Source organism: Telopea speciosissima, chromosome 6, assembly GCF_018873765.1.
Source record: "Telopea speciosissima isolate NSW1024214 ecotype Mountain lineage chromosome 6, Tspe_v1, whole genome shotgun sequence".
In the NCBI taxonomy this organism is placed as follows: Eukaryota; Viridiplantae; Streptophyta; class Magnoliopsida; order Proteales; family Proteaceae; genus Telopea; species Telopea speciosissima.
In genome coordinates, this window is record NC_057921.1 from 40,943,147 (window position 1) to 40,960,922 (window position 17,776).

The window sequence follows — 17,776 nt, forward strand, 5'->3', positions numbered from 1 at the left end:
AAAAAAAAGCACCTTTCTCCCCCCTGCCCCCTCCCCCCTAGTTGTAGATTGTGGACTTGTCTTAGCCTTCCCCTTAGCTTGTAGTTGGCCTATGAGCTCTTGAGTAGGTTAATCCAAAAGCGGTTTACTCCTCATGTGGTCTGATAGAGTTCTTTGCAATGTGGTTTGGAGTAGTGATTGGTGTTTCCATGTGGAGGTTACTTTTCTTGATCTTAATCAAACATGGGCTCTGACTTTTGTTTACTTGAGTTGTGTGGATTCTACTAGAAAAGGGCAATTTTCTTCTCTTTTGAGTATGACTTCTTTCATTCAATTACCTTGGATCCTAACTGGAGATTGGAATTCATTACCTTAATATTGAGGACAAAATGGGAGGAAGAAGAATCCAACAATCACAACTCACTTCTTTCAATGACTTTATCAACAGAGCATGTATTTCTGAAATTCAACAAGTTGGTTATCAATTTACTTGGGATAACAAACAGTTTGGTAATAGGCGCATTGAGGCTAAACAAGATCGATTTTTCTCTAACTCTAATTGGTGCAATTCTTATCTAAATGCTACGGTAGTCAATGAAGTCATAGCAACCTCAGATCACAAAGCCATTATTCTACAGACTGGTCGAGTTAGACCAAGTGCAGTTAGACCATTCAGATTTGAAGCTTTTTGGGTTCTTGAGCCGGGATTCTCCGATGTTGTCTCCACCTCTTGGTCAACCAGTCAAATTCGAGATTCCCCCTCTCACACCCTTTGTAACAAGTTGAGTTCCCTTCAAGGCACCCTCAACAGTGGAATCGACATCACATTGGAAATATTTTCAGTAAGTTGGAGGATACCAAACTTGCTCTTTCTAATCACTACAATGTCTCACGTTCTACAAGGGATGCTCAGTGGTTCTTCAAAGAAAAATCCCTCGTTGCTCTTTTGAAAATTGGCTCTTCAGGAAGAAATTATTTGGCAGCAAAAATCCAAAGTGAATTGGTTGTTAACTGGGGACAGAAACACCAAGTTTTTTTTACCTCTCCACTCTCACAAGAAGGGCTAGAAATTGCATCAAGTTTCTTAACTCCAATGGTGTCACGGTTACCGAGGAGAGTGATATTGGCTCAGTTATTTTTGAATTCTACATGGATCTTTACCAAACCAGAAATCCTAGAGTTGATGATTCCTACTTTTCTCCTATTGAAGGGAGGAGTACTGAGGAGGACAACCGTATTCTCACTAGACCTATCACAGATGATGAGATATTTTGTACAACCAAATCAATGCCTAGACACAAGGCTCCTGGTCCTGATGGCTTTTCAGGTATGTTCTTTCATAATGCTTGGATAGTTATCGGCAAGGAGGTTTGTGATTGCATTAAGAATTTCGTCAACAATGGATCCTTCAGTCTCACCCTCAATCATACTTACATTGCACTCATACCCAAGGTTGATCATCCATCTTCAATTTCAGAATTCAGACCAATTAGTCTATGCAATTTTGTGTACAAGATTATTTCCCGCATCATTGTGAACCGGCTAAGACCCATCCTCAATCACATTATTTCTTTTAGTCAAAATGGGTTCATCAAAGGGAGGTAGATTCAGGATAATATTTTGATTTGCCATGAATTATTGCATAAGATCAAGAACACTAGAAGAGGTAATAAGGGCTACTTTTCCATTAAAATAGACATGAACAAAGCCTATGACAGGCTCGAATGGTCCTTCCTCAGGAGCACTCTCACTCACTTGGGTTTTGCTACCACCTGGATTCAGAGGGTAATGTTTTGTGTGGAGAATACTCAGATGGCCATACTTCTCAATAGATCTCCTCTCCTGTTCTTCAAGCCTTCATGCGGGCTTAAACAGGGGGATCCTCTTTCATCATATCTCTTCATGTTATGTGCGGAATTACTGTCAACCAAACTCTCCATTGCAATGGAGGAAAGGAAAATTCAATCACTTCATATTAATAGAGGAGGAGAAAGACTAACACATATGGCCTTCGCTGATGATCTGATCTTCTTTGGGGAGGTTAGAATGAAGGGAGCTGGAGCTATTAATGAGGTTCTTCAGATTTACTACTCGTACTTAGGCCAAGCTATCAATATCAGCAAAACCAGAGCACAGTTCAACCCCAATGTTGATTCAAACAGGAAAAGGCAATTAAGAGAGTATTTTTAGATCACTCCAACTTCTTCATTGGACAAGTATCTGGAAATCCCCTATACAAGTGGTAAAATCTCTAAAACTCACTGTAATGATCTCATCTACAGAGTGAACTCTAAACTGCAGCATTGGAAATCTCAATTCTTCAGCCCCATAGGGAAAACTGTTCTTGTTCAATCCACCCTCTCGGCCATGCCCCTCTATACTATTTCTTGCTTTAAGCTCCCATCATCAGTTCATAAATTTCTTGACTCCACAAGGAGGAATTTCTTTTGGTCCAGTGGTAATAAATCTTTGGTCCCTACCATCTCTTGGAGTACCATCCGTCTCCCAAAGCGATTTGGGGGTTTGAATATCAAACTTTCTGCCCCTATGAACCAAGCCTTGTCTTGCTTTAAGCTCCCATCATCAGTTCATAAATCTCTTGACTCCACAAGCAGGAATTTCTTTTGGTCCAGTGGTAATAAATCTCTGGTTCCTACCATCTATTGGAGTACCATCTGTCTCCCAAAGCGATTTGGGGGTTTGAATATCAAACTTTCTGCCCCTATGAACCAAGCCTTGTTAGCTAAAAAAGGTTGGGAACTCTTACATCCCACTCTCTCTCTCTGGGCTAAGCTTATGACAGCCAAGTACTTCCCTTCTTCTTCGTTCCTTCTTGCCAATTGTTCTACTTCATCCTCTTGGGGTTGGATATCCATCTGTTCGGCGCGCGATCTCTTGCATAAAGGACTTTTCCACCAAGTCGGTAACGGTCTTTCCATTAATCCTTGGCTGGATTTTTGTATTCCCAATCACCCCCCCTTCTTGCCCCTTATCCCCTCTCCCCTGATGCCCCTACCTCTATAGCTCACCTTATCGATCCCTCCACCTCTCATGGCGTAGGGATTTCATCTTCCATTGGTGGCCTCCAGATATTGCTTACTCTATTCTTTCCACCCCCCTCTCAATTTCCCCCCTCTGACAAGCTCATTTGGGTGGTCACTTCCTCTGGTAAGTTCACCGTTGCCTCGACATATAAATTAGCCATCAATGGATTCAATCATATCTCTTCTCCCAATTGGCTTAGGATCTGGCACCTCCCTGCCATTCCCAAGGTTCAATTTCTTAATTAGAAAATCAGTCATCAAAAGCTCTGCCTTCTAGATGTGCTCATCCCTAGAGGTTTTCCTCTTAATCCCCTCTGTATTATTTGTCAAAGACAGCCTCAAACTGCCAATCATCTCTTTCTACATTGTCCAATTATCTAGGAGTTATGGCGACAAGCGGGTTTTGATGAGGTATTACAAAGCCAGAACGTTATAGAAGGTATCTTTCGCACTTTTGGGAAAGGTACTAATCACAATAGGGATCACAAACTCAAGGTTTCTCTTCTTTGCAATATATTGTGGCACATTTGGAATAGTTATTGGGATCCCCTTTTCAGAAATGCAACGTTTAGCATCAACATCATTATCCTAAGGGCTATGGCAACTTCTACAGATCTGATGCAAGGAGTTCCCCAAAAGGACAATGCAAGACAGAGGCTTGTCAGGTGGATCACTCCACAGTCACCCTATGTTAAGTTCAATGTGGATGGAGCAAGCAAGGGAAACCCCGGTGCAGCTGGCATTGGGGGCATTTGCAGATCATCAAACTCGTCATTCATATGCTGCTTTGCTATGGGAATTGGATGGAATTATGCTTTAGTGGCTGAAGCGTTAGCTGTCAGACATGCTCTTATGATCGCCTCTAACATGGGTTACCCTTCTTAATCTTAGAGAGTGATAACTTGTTGGTCATAGAAGTCCTTGCTCGCAAAATCAGTTCTATCCCTTGGAGAATCTCGGCATTGATTGAAGACTGTTGGTTGCTTCTTCCCAACTTCAATTCTGTCATTTTCAAGCACACCTTCTGGGAACCTAATGGAGTAGTTGATCACCTTGCTTCCTTGGGTGCAGCTTCTCAGATGAACTGTATCTTGAATGTCTCTCCTCCATCTTGTATTTCTTTCCCTTTCTTTGTAGCCTCTTTGGGAACTTTGTTCCTCGAATAATAAAGCATTTTTATCACCAAAAAAAAAAAAAAATCTTCTTAGGTAGTGTTTGGTAAAGTTATATGGAACGAGTTTTTTCATTTAAGAAAACGAAAAAAAAAATGTTTGGTAAAATGGTTCGTTCTTCTGTCCCAATTTACGGACCGGTTGCCTTTTTTTTTTGTCTCAATAACAAGTTGGATGAAACACCTTACACCTCTAAGGTGTTTCATTTGTTTCGCGAAACAACTTAAGGGCACAAAAAATCGATCTAAAGAATGAAATGCTAAACTCCATTGCCAAAGGTCTTCACTCTACTCCTCACCTTGAACTGAACGAAAGAAGCCTCTACACTCTTTAGGGTAGCTTCTCCCTCTCCCTACTGATTTTGCAAACTGAAACCCTAGCCTAATCTCTCGATTGCTCTATTCTTCTCTTGGTTGTTATAACTTTTTTTTAATAATTCTTCTTAGTTCAGCTCAATGTTACATTGTAGATCTGTATTGTTAACCAGCTGATCTCTCGATTGCTCTCGACCTCTGCTCCTTTCTTCGAACTCTAAATACAAGGTACAGATAGTAAATCCAAATTATTCATGATTGGTCATTGATAATCCTACCTATTTTGTTGGATATTACTCTGTTCAAGCTTGGCAACCTAATTATAATATGTTTTGAAATGAGATTGTTTTTCAGAATGCTCATTGAGAATGCAATCCTTTCAAAGTTATGCTTTTTTTTGGGGGAGGGGGATGTTCTTGAGATTTGGGTTAAATAATGGACTATATATGTTTGTTCTATTGCTATAGAAACCTTATGATTGGTCTCATGGGGTCTCAACAACATGCATCTATTTTGTATGTAAACTGTAGTATAGAATGTTTCTCTCCAGAACATGTCTGCAATCTTTTGTCAGTCAACTTCATCTTTGCCATTTCTTGAACTGTTCTGTTCTTTCTTTCCACTACACCATTTTGTTGAGGTGTTCTAGCTGGTGAATGTTGAATCTTGATGCCATAGTCCTTGCAATATGCTAAAAATTCTTCTCATGTATACTCCTTTCCTTGATCTGACCAGATACATTTTATCCTTCTTCTAGTCTGATTCTCCACCTGATAATTGAATACCTTGAAACAATCCAACACCTCTAACTTATGTCTGTGAAATATGACCTAAGTCATCTTTGAGTATTCATCTATGCAAAGTATAAAGTATGTTTATCCTCCAATATCTTGTGTTCTCATGGGACTACATAAATCTGTGTGTACCAAACCTAAGGAATTTTTGGAATGATCTTCTATTGGCTTATAAACTGCTCTAGCTTGCTTACCCTTTAGCAGGTGTCTTACAACCCCTTTTAAACTTATTTTTCTTAAATTCTTAAAGCTGAAACCTTTTGTGCTATAACCAGTGCTCTTCATCCTGACTGATCATGCATGTGCCATCAAGATCCTCTATCAATGTGTAGAGGTTACTTGTTGTTGTTAAACCTTATGCAATTAATTTTCTATTCTTATCCATTCTTATGAGAACTCTCAAAAAAATCAATTAAGCTCCTCCACAACGTATAAGAAACCTCTTATTTATAGTCTATGGTGTTACCTATGCTCAAGGCAAGCATTCCTTATCCCAACTCTTAGAGAACTCCTTCGCTCTAAGGGGATTGGCTGGTTTTGAGCTATAGATGGATACAAATTCCATCAAGCAACTTACAAAGGGTTAGGGATGAAGCACAACACTGATAGCATACTCCATCGTGTCATCTAGGATCTCTAGAATAGACTAGGTGAGTTTTACGGATGGCAAAGACAAGATAAAGTTGTTGTAAACTAGGACTTGAAGAGTCCACAAATCTGGAAATACCTAGAATCTAACACAAAATGTGCTTTAATTGGCACAAAAAGGGAAGTTGTTGGCGTCGACCAAATGTATCCATGGTGCCAGCTCCAACTGTGTCGGTGCTAGCCTTAATCATCTTTTTAACTGTTGAGGATTAACACTAGGGTTGGGCCCAATTCAAGTCTGAACCTTCATTTGGCAGGCATTGGCTCCAACTCTTCCGATGCTGGCCTCAGTCAGGTTTTTTACTGTTGAGGCTTAACATTAGGGCTTGGCCTGGTTCAAGTCTGTACTTAAATCAGAGGGTCTTTATTCTTTGGGATTTGGGGCTTAGTCTTTTTTGTGAGTGACAAAGCCTTTTTCATAATTTTAAAACACATTTAAACAATTTTAGAAGAAATCTTAAACCATATGAGGATTTGGAAGGTTGCTAGGGGTTTGGGGAACCTCCTGAGCTATAAATAATGTCCCACGTTACTACTGGACATATCGATTTCATCATTGCTTGGAGAGAAGGTAGCACATAATAGGAAAGAATAGAAGTTACTACATTTAGGATTCTTATCCAAATTAGTAACTATAAAGGGACACAAAAGATGCAAGAAAATAGGAAACTATCTGGAATTCAATTTATAATGGGAAATGTGGGGAGGAGAGGGTGTTGCCCATCATGTATGCTTTGAGGATCCCTACTTTGCTTGGTAGAGGAAGGGCTAAGTTTCCTAGGAGGCACTGGAATTGTGGTGCTCAAGGTAATGATTCTCCCTTGTCTACGAGGTGGAATTTTTGTTATATCCTATACCCACACAATGATTGATTGTTAGATCTAATAAGATTAGAATCACCAAAATTTAATTTTCTGTTGCATTCTCTAAATGAATCCGTTTATGTAGAAGGTTTCCCATGTCACCAGTAAGAGAAAATTATTCATCCTCCTTCAATGACTAATTTCTTAATAAATAGAAGTTAGTCACACAATGCATATTTGAAATTGACGAGCAAGAAGTGTCTATGGAAAAAATTGAAGAACATGTAAGTTTCTCAGAAGAGGTATGTAAAAAAAAATCACCAACCTTGGAAATCATTAGATCAACGGGAATGGCTAATTTCTATGGAAAATTGTAGGACTCAATTATTCAAATCAGAAGTTGTTACAACTTTGAAAGCCAAGAGCAGAAATTGAATTTTTAGATATTGCTGTGACTTTTTTATCCTAAAATGCTTTGTGGTAGAAAACTATTAGAAGTATAGAAATGCCTAAGGAATGCTCCTTGGATTATTACACATTGGTATTTAACATTAAGGAGAGGGGAACGTTTTTCTTCTCCCATAGTGAAGGATTCCCCACGAATCTGAAGTCATCATTACTCTCCCTATACATTGGAGCTCTAAAATGCTATTCATTGTTCTCAGGCACCCATTCAAAAGTAATAATGGCCATCAATGAAAAAGAAATTCCTCCTTCACCATGGCTTAAGGAAAACTTAGCATGAAAAAGAAAATGATCAATTGAATTTCAGCCTTCATATTCAATCGAAAAATAAAAGAATTCTAGTCTTCACAAGCACAAATTATTTAAATGGAAATTTTGCTAAGTTACCTTTTGAGTAGTGTGACAAAGAAACCTAATTAAAATTTGAAGAAAAGATTGTTAAGACATTAAAGGTTGAAAATAATAGACAAAGCTACAAGAGGAAAGTGTGAAAAACCTTGTGCCTAGATTGATCTTGCTCAAACTCGATTAAGGTTAAAGTCAGGGTGTCAATTGGTTGGTTTTGGGCTGTTGGTCCGGTTTCTTAACGATTTCGACCCTAAGGGGTCAGGCTAGAACTAGACCAATAAGCTAATCGGCTCCAAACCTGAGATCTAGTACCATTAACTAATGGGTGGGCCAGTTCCTGTTCCTAATCGCTTCCAAGCAGTTTAATTTAAAAAAAAAAAAGACTCCTAACAAATGCTACATATATTCAATAATATTATAATAAGACACTTATTTTATTTTTGGTAAACAATAAGACACTTATTTTATTTTTGGTAAACAATAAGACACTGATTCCAATCACATTAGATATGCAATCTATCATCATTTTTTCACTTTAATTATGGAACTAGTCCATAGTACCTCTTGTTTTATATTCAATTTTTTTTTGTAGCATTGTTTTATATTCAATTTAATAAGTAGGAATACCACCACCCTCATAAATTAGGATTATTTTTAAGGCATGTTCTTAAGTTAAAATTCTCAAATGTTTAAATTAACAACCAAATCTTTGGTAAAATAGTATATGAGACAAGAGGTACCAGTTAAGATTGAAAAACTAAAAAATAAAAATAAAATTTGACCTTAGCTCTCACGCCCTTAAGTCTTAAGAATTATATAATATATAGGGTTAGGATGTGGATTTATTCCGATTTCACTAGTTTCGGTTCCTAATTGGACTATTAGCTCTGAAACTGTTGAAAGACCAATAACTTAATCATTAAATCTAGAACCAACCCAATAAGTTATTGGGGTAGGTTGTTTCATTTTTTATTTTTTTTGTAGTTCTGGTCCCCAATTGACAACCTTAGGTTAAAGAGAACGAAATTGAGTATGTGATTGGTTCTTGTCGATTATGATTCCAATTTGCCAGAAGTAAGCGAAAGAAGAAGGAAAGATTTCTTAAAATTTATGATATTTTGGATTTTTTTTCCCATTCAATAAAGGGAGTGTTTGAATGACACCTCTACAGCTGTATTTAGACCCTTTGACACTTTCTTAATCTTATTCTCAAAAATTCATTAAGTTAAGGATATAAAGGGTTTTCAAAAATAATTTAAAAATGATATATCATTATGTTATTATCAAGCACATATTTCAAGTACACATGTAAAATGACAATAGTCATCCTCATTGAAAAAAAATGTGTGCAATAATAAATTGACAAAAAAAGTACGGTTATAAATTAGGTGTCAATAAGGCTCTGTTGGTTTAGAGCGAAGGTGGGGTGGGATTGTTGGAAAGATGGGACACACATGTTGGTAGGTTTTGTTGGGGTAAAAATGCTGAGATAAAATTACTTTTTTCATGAACAATAATCAAAGTCCTACCAATTTGGTGGGACTTTGGATAGGAGAGGGGTGGGATTTTAAAGTGCCACATCAGCAGGCAAAGCATTTAATGATGTTCCCTGAGCTTTTGTAAGTGCACCATCCTAGGATAACCATACAAGGTTGAGGAGAGATTTTGAAGTGACACATCAGTATTTTCCCACCCACCTAAGTCCCCTCTAAACAAACGGGGCTTAAGAAAACCATTCAATAAACTTGGGATTTTGCTAACAATAAGTTTTATTGATTTTTCTGCTATTTTATTGACTGAAAGAAGGAAACAACAACAACAAAACTGTAACAACAACAAAACTATGACAACAACAAAACTGTGACAGCCGAGACCCAATCATGAGGGTAGGTCCCATCTTACAAGGTTGACCACACAAAGTCTAGTAACCCATATAAATTAAAACCAAATAAAGTCCCAGATCATTTACTTTATGCACATGCGGAAGCGATTTCATTAAGACAAAACATTCCATTGAGATAATTAACACTGGTGGCAATAATAGGAATAGCATTTATATACAGTCCTTAATTAAACCAAAATAGTGTTACATCACTCTTCACATAATTCGTCCATTAATTAAATATACATAACTTTGTTTCAGATCACAAAAGAACTTCTTTCTCAAGAAGTCAAAAGAAAATAACTAATGCATCATCAAGGTTATCCACCTCCAAAATCTTCCATTTAATAGTCCTCATCATATGTAAAAGAATCAACTTAATTGGAGTAAGCTTGCGCCTAGTGGGTACTAAATTAATTACACACAAGCATAAGTATAGATAGTTAAAGAATAATCATAAATTAAATCAACATAAATATCATTCATTTAACTAGGTAAGGTCATGGCCATTGTTGTCACGCCCCCATCCCAAAAAAGGATAAAATACAATAAAAGGGGGTATGATTAGGATAACACGTGTCACCCCACACCGCCAGGATCTCGATGCAGTGGCTCGAATCACAGTCAACTCAATACAACTCATATGTACACCAGAGTGCGGGAAGAAATACATTTACAATAAAAGTAAATGTATATACAAAAGTGCTGAAGCGTTTACAATAATAAAAGAGTTCAAAAGTCTAAGTGATAGACAATTAATATATTACATCTTTTCTTAAGAGATTAACTAAAACTAAGAACAACAGTAATATTAAAGAGTTTATAACATACAAATGAGAAAACTTAAAAGGAACAAAGAAATAAGTGTCTTGATCCATGTGCCCTATTGGCACAGTCATCAACATCTAATCAACATCACAGATAGAAGTCATCAACTGCACGTCAGCAACACCGATCAAAACATATCCAAAAGAAAGAACCATAGAGATTTCCATCAAAACATCACCTGCAACGCATCTAAAAAGGTTGTGCAAAGAGGGGTAAGCTCCACTGAGCCCAGTCAGGGGATGGAAAATATACAAACAATAACACATAGTCCATGATGCATGAATTAATTAACAATATTAGCCACTTAGCAAACATGTCTAAGTCACTAGGTACTTGCTACTGCAACAACTCGGGTAACATCGCAGATCACTTATCTTATCACCGAAATGTGACCTCAATTGTTACAATGGGGCTCGTGCAGGTAGAAGCCACTCGCCACCAGGAGGCAAATCCCGATAACCAAAGGTCATCCCTGACCTAGTCTCGAATCACTCCTCAGGCACACAGGGAGCCTCGATTACCCAACACCTAACCCCTGTTGGTAAGGGTCGTAGCAAGGGGATCGAAAATCCTAACCGCAGTAATACTACATGAAACTATCGTGTCGAGAGGTATTCCGGGCACATTGACATCCCATACCATCTAGTACCCGGGTACCAGCACTACACGGCGCATGACAAACCATATAATAACACTAACCATATGATGCAATATGATACTATCGTATCGAGAGGTATTCCGAGTGCATCAACGTCTCATACCATCTATCATCCGGGTACTAGCACGACACGGCGCATGACAGACCAATTATAAACATGATGAAGACATTAACAAGCCACATTCACAACGCATACATTCACAATTTTCACAACCATGGTTATAATAATGCAAGAATGAGTATGCATGAGAAATTGCATACAAGCATAACATAATGCATACAAGCATAATATAATGCAAAATACTCCCAAATTAAATCAAATCCACACCCACTCACCTATTAGTTCGCGATTCGATTACTAGGGTTCGTCGTTGATCAACGTATGATAAGCCTCACCGTAAGAGTAATGTTGCCTAAAGAAGCGTGACAAAGCAAGTTAGGTAAGGTAGGAGGGTCCCAAACGGTCTCCAAAAGTTAAGTCTTAAGGATAACAGAGTCTAGATGGACTCTTGAGTGGAGGCACAATGCCTGGGTCTAACCAGGGCAAAAAGCTCTAAAAACTAGGACAGGACTCTTGGGTCGACTCTGGTTTGGGTCCACTCTTGGGTCCAGCACAAACCAGTAAGCATGCGGACTCAAGGGGCGGACTCTGGGCTGGGTCTACTCCTGGGTCCACCTCTCTGCTGAATCTGAAATTCCTAAGGTTTGAGCTCCCCAACTCGATTTCACTTGGGTTTTAAGCCACAAGGACTTAGGAAAAGGGTCTTTAAACCACCTAGGGTCATAATACCCTAACCCAATTAAGGGGTTGTTGGATTCAAAGAGTAAATCATTTCAAATGATCCAAATCTAGGGTTTCTCCATCAAGAACCCTAGATCCAAGAAATCAATTCCAATAGAAGGTAAAGAGAGGTCTTGGAGGTGAGCTTCAAGCCCCCAAAAGGTAGGATACCTAAACCATAAACATCCTTGGGTTCCAAGTGAAACCCTAGGTCAAAACCCCCAACCTTAATGGTTCTTCCTCAAACCCCAAAGAAATAAAGTAGATAGAGAGAGACCCAAGAACTTACCTGAACCAAAAAGACAAGAAGCACCTATGGTTGAGCTCCATGAGCCCTAAATCTTCCTCCAATCTCCCTCCTTGCTTTCCTTCTCTTCTTTCTTCTTTCCTTTCTCTTCTTTCTTCTTTCCCTTCTTTTGTTTCCACGACTCTAGTTAGGTTAGAGAAGTTATGACCATTAAATGGTCATGACCCCTATTTATAGTGGCTTTAATTAAGGGCATGTTTGGTTTAACCTCATGATCCAAAACCCATTTTTTAGTCTCAAGTGGGTCCCTAGGACACTTTAAGGCCCAACACAAAAATATAAAAGAAGAGGGAGGGGCCAGCCATGTCCGGGGACACCACAACAAAATCCGAGATATGGGACAAGTGGGTCCCACAACACTTTACCCAAAATAAACCTTACAGCAAGTGTGGACTCACCCCTGTGAGTCCAGCTCAGGGTCCAGTCCTTCAGAAATAGGGTAAACCCAAGGCAATAAACTTTGGGCTTTGGCCCACCTTTCGAGGGTTACGAAGAGAGCACGCACACATGATATTTAAGGATTAAATACTCACCTTCACGCGGTCACATCGGCCATTAGATCAAAATTTTACCATTTTATTCCAGTTATCACCTTAACTGCCATGGCTCAAGGTCACATGTGTTGACCGTTGGCAGCGTCGCAACATCTACCAATGAAAGTTCAACGTGACCCGAAGAATTAGGGTGTAGTTTGGGTGCGGCGGGTATAACAATTGTAGACTACCGAGTGTGCACATACATATTGAGGTTATCTCACTAGATCACTTGTCGGAGTAAGCTCTAGATTAAATCTCGTTGGATCACCTATGAACAAGCTCCAGATTAAGCTCTCGCTAGATCACTCATCTAAACAAGTTCTAGGTTAAGCTCTCGCTAGATCACCTGCGTGATTAGGCTCTTAAAATCTCGTTGGATCATCTATGAACATGCTCCAGATTAAAAGATGTAAACCTCATCAAGTACTTTATCCCTTACTAAAAGGGGACGATAGTCATGGGTGTCAACATTGTATTCAATTATAACATTCATGAATTCACCATTCATATACATTCATCTTCGTATATTTCATTCTCATGTAAATTCAACGTCATATCATATTGAGCATCAATTACTTTCAACATATTGCCAAACTTTCACATCATACATGGTTATGCATAACAAGCATACATTCTGATTTAACAGTCAACATACCATTCCATTCATCATACATAAAGTTGCATACAAGCATCATTGAGATTTTACAACTATCACATCTTTCCATTCATCATTCATTGTATATCTCGTGTAGCATATAAACATAATCACTTCTCTTTCATACTTTAACTTTAATCCAATCATACACATTTCACACAGACATTACATCACATAATAATAATAACCCTCCACCTCAGTCTTTAGCTCCTTTTTTGGTTCCAAGTGCCTCAAATCTCACAAGTATGAAGCTCAATAAAAAATCACCTACATGATCAATATTATGAATCAATACTTATAGCTTAAGTATCATATAAGGACATTAGAATACCATTAAAAGTGACCCAAATAGGTCAGAGGGTCAAAAAATAGGAGCTGGAGTAAAAAAGACTAAAAAATCAGCAACACAGGGCCATCTGGATCCGGATTTGCCTAATTCAGACTCGCTAGATGGCTGCCCAGGTGCAACCAGTGTTCGCCGGTTAATATCCAGACTCGCCGGGTTGCTTCCAGAGAGCAACTAGGGAGTCCGGTTGGCAACTGGAGCCCTCCGGATCGCAAAAAGTCAGCTTTTGCCTGGGTTTTCTTCCTCTGTTCTTCAAAGATTCGAATGGGGACTTTGTCCCAGCTTCTAAAACACATCTAGGGGACACTCAATCATCCAAAACCACTTCTAAAAACCTATTTGATCACCGATTAACAAAACCAAATCAATATCACAACAATGCAAAGAACATTTACCTTAAACTCTTATCTTTTTCTTCAAATCTTTGAAAACTGCATTGAAGGACAACTCCAACAACTTTTGTTCTTCAATAAACTCCTCGAATAAGGTCTTGATCAAGCATGCAACGAAATTCCTAGTAAGAAAACCCTACAAAGTAATGATTAACACTATAGGAACTCAAAGTAATGGGTCCTTGAAGGTTCTTCAACTCTAGCAACTCAAAAATCCAAATCCATCTTAAACAGTGGTGAACATGGCTCAAATCTCCAATCTCCAACTCCACTTTAATGGTTCCCATTAATTCAAACATTCTCAGCAACATGCAGGACCCTCCTCTTCTTCTTCTTCTTTGCTTTGGAGAAATGAATCTTTTCTTAATTTAATCTCAAATGCAAACCTAAATAAACATTATGCTAATTCTTATTTAAGTCCTTAATGATCATATAAAACTTTAGAGTAAATTTCTCTGACCTCCCCTAAGCATTCTGACAATTCAGGGAACCTCCCTTGTGTTTCTCACAATTACTCAGACTTCCCTTATTTTTCAAACTTGACTTCCCTTAGCCCCAATCCGTTAACAATGTTCATAATAAACCATCACTGACCAAAATACCCTTACTTATAAATGACCAATACTTTTTCATTCTCATTATCCAGTAAATCTCCCAAAGGTAATAGAAACCCTAACACGAAGATCAAACTCAAATTCACCTAAGATTCAGTTTGGGCAGGTGAGATTTCCTCACTGGCGGGAGGAATGGGCGGGAGGAATGGCAATAGCATCGGTGGCAACTGAAGCCTATGATGGATTGTCGTAACAACATGCGGAAGCGGCTCTACCTTTCACAATTTCGAGCATTCGCTAGTTGATCTCCTTGGAGTAAAGCTGAAGAATCTTAATGCCATCGTCTTCAGATGTATTGGAAGAGGCAGTGATGGAAGCAGCAAAGAAGGCTTCCTCTTCGATTTGGCGGGCGATGAAGGAGGCCTCCTCTGCTGGCATGGATCCGTAGCGCTTAGAGAGGACAGAAGGGGTCGATAGGGTTTTGATGAGTTGGGGGCTTAGTTCCTTCGCAGGGGAGATAATACACGGTGTTGGCGTCGCCCAGGTCCGTCGTGGCCAATCTGAGCCTACTTACCATTAAAACTCAAAAACCCGACATGCCGAATGTTTGCCGATAATAAAGGTGATGATTGAAAGGAATATCCAAGTATCCAACAATGAAAATCAGACAAATCTCATCATTTCTCCATGAAATCCAGATTCAGTTTAGTCTGCAAATCCCATCCTAAATCCTAATTTCCATTGACAGTGTAATCCTTCATTACTATTTTTGACCAATTATTTCAGAAATGGTAGCATCTGATACATCTCGTAGACTTCTTGTACATAGAACATTAAGAAGAATTAATGATTCTATTAGTCTTCAAATCCTATCGAACTCAGTTTCACAAAGTGTTGGATTTCTACTATTCAAATGTCAGAAATAACCAGAAGATAATAGAAATGGAGATAATCGAGGCATTTCTTATCTTTTTTTTATACAGAAATCTATCCCTTTCAGTGGGTTGCAACTTGGATCTCGATCCTAAGTTGTAACTGAATCTACCAAATAATTCGACAATCTAATTAGATTAATAATCTCACCAAAAAATTAATCAACTTTAACAGTACAATTATGCCTCTTCCTCCGTTGAGTCGATTAAAATGCACTTGTTTTTCCTTTTTAAACTATCGACTAGATTCATAAATTTGTTATCAGTGGCAATGTCGTGGATGAATCCCAATGGGCCCATACACCAACTTTCGATTCTCTCGATTCTCTCAGCCAATAACAGTCATTATCTCTTCTAATGGATAATGTCAATTTCAATTATCTTCCCAACTCAAAATAGAAAAAAAGAAGAGAAGTGCAGAAATGAAATCAATTTTGTTGATAGAGAATTCCATCTTCACCTGCAAATCGAAGTCCCCGAGTGCTGATCTGTTCAAACATGAAATTCCAACTGAATTCTCTTCAAAACCCATAAAATCTTCTATTTCTTCGCCAAAACATCCACCCCAACTACACCCAGACCAACCCAGAAAATCACAGAACATCATGTGCATCATCTATGCAGATCTGGTCAGCTCAAAGACGCAGTATCTGGAAAAAGAAGAAAAATAAGAGGAAAGTGGGGGTTGCGGCTTCTGTGGATGGGATTGCAAAGGGGTGGGAGCAAGTGGGTTTGCAGGAAGAAGAAGAAGAAGAAGGGGAAATGGTGTAAGGGCAATATGGTAACTTTTTAAAGGAAAAATAAGTATAATTGTCAACTTTCTTAGGTTTTTCAAATTTATCCGTCAACTAGTGTTAAAATACCAAGAGACTAGAGTTAAGTGAAGCCTAAGTTTGAAAGTGGGGGAGGTCTACGTAATTATGAAAAACACAGAAGAGATTTCCTGAATTATCAGAAAGGTTAGGGGAGGTCTGAGTAATTTATTCAAAACTTTATAACTAACTTAACTACTAAGTAATTCAACTAATCCACTATAATGACATACATTGTAATCATTTCAAATCCTCTTTGAACTTTCAAAATTGCCCATGGTCAGTTCCTTGAATAGTACCTCCACTAAAGAATTACCCAATAAAATTACCCAGTAGACTCTCATGCATCTTTATCTAACTCTTTTATTTCCCAAAATGCCTTTTTACTTAAAGTACATTCCACTATAAGACCTCAAGTGAACCAATTCCAATCTTGAACCAAATCCATGAGTTGAACCACCTATAGTTTAAATTGATCCAAACCTACATCATCCCATAAATAAGAACTCTTACTATATAAACACGATTCAAATATTTGCATTATGCAATAATACAAGCTGAGAATTATTTTAGACCATAGTATATATTGTAACATTCAAACCTTATAAATAATAAGATTTTAGTATAAAATATTAAAACATTATCTTTTTTAATATTATAATATAAAACACCAAGATAGTTTGTACATACCTTAGAAATCATCAAAATAACATACAAAACACAAGGCATTGAATTTCACATATTCTCATATCATAGCCCAATAAAATGCAAATATAATTAAAATCGTTACAATGACATTAAATATAAATAAAACAACAACTATAGTAATAAAATAATTACAACGGAGAGGATGTTACAAAAACAATAACAAACTTAGCCTTATCCTATTAATGGGGTCGGTTACATGGATCCAAATATAACAAAATAGGAAAACTGAGTTCTAACAAAAAAAAACAAAAAAAAGAGAAAAAAAGATGGGAAAAAAGGGATGGGCAAAGAGATGAGAAATGAAAAATGGAAAAAGACAAATAAAAGATGGAGGCTAAAAGAAGGAAATAACGGCAAAAAAAAAAACAAAGAAGAAGAACACATTGACAAAAAAAAAAGGAGATTATACATGAAACAATGTGATTCAAAAAAGGGTTGTATAAATCGACTAGAATTGAGATTGGGTGCTGTTGATTTTGATTCAATTGGGTGATTCACTCAATCCCTTTCCGATTCCTCAAACCAAGATCTCGATTCATGGCAAGTTTCAACTCGAAAGCTTTACACCATGTGATACAATTGAGAAGACCAATTTGGTCAAAGATTTGGTTGATTGATGATACAACTAGGTATTTGTGTTGGTAAAAAAGAAAATATAACATTACTTCTGTCTATATAACTCATTTATTCTTTGAACGAAGTTAAACTATATATATATATTTTTTTGGTAGGTAATGAAATTAAAATATTGTCAATAAAGTGTATAAGACAATTTTTGTTTTTGAGAATGACATAATGGCAAGTAACTTTCAAATTAT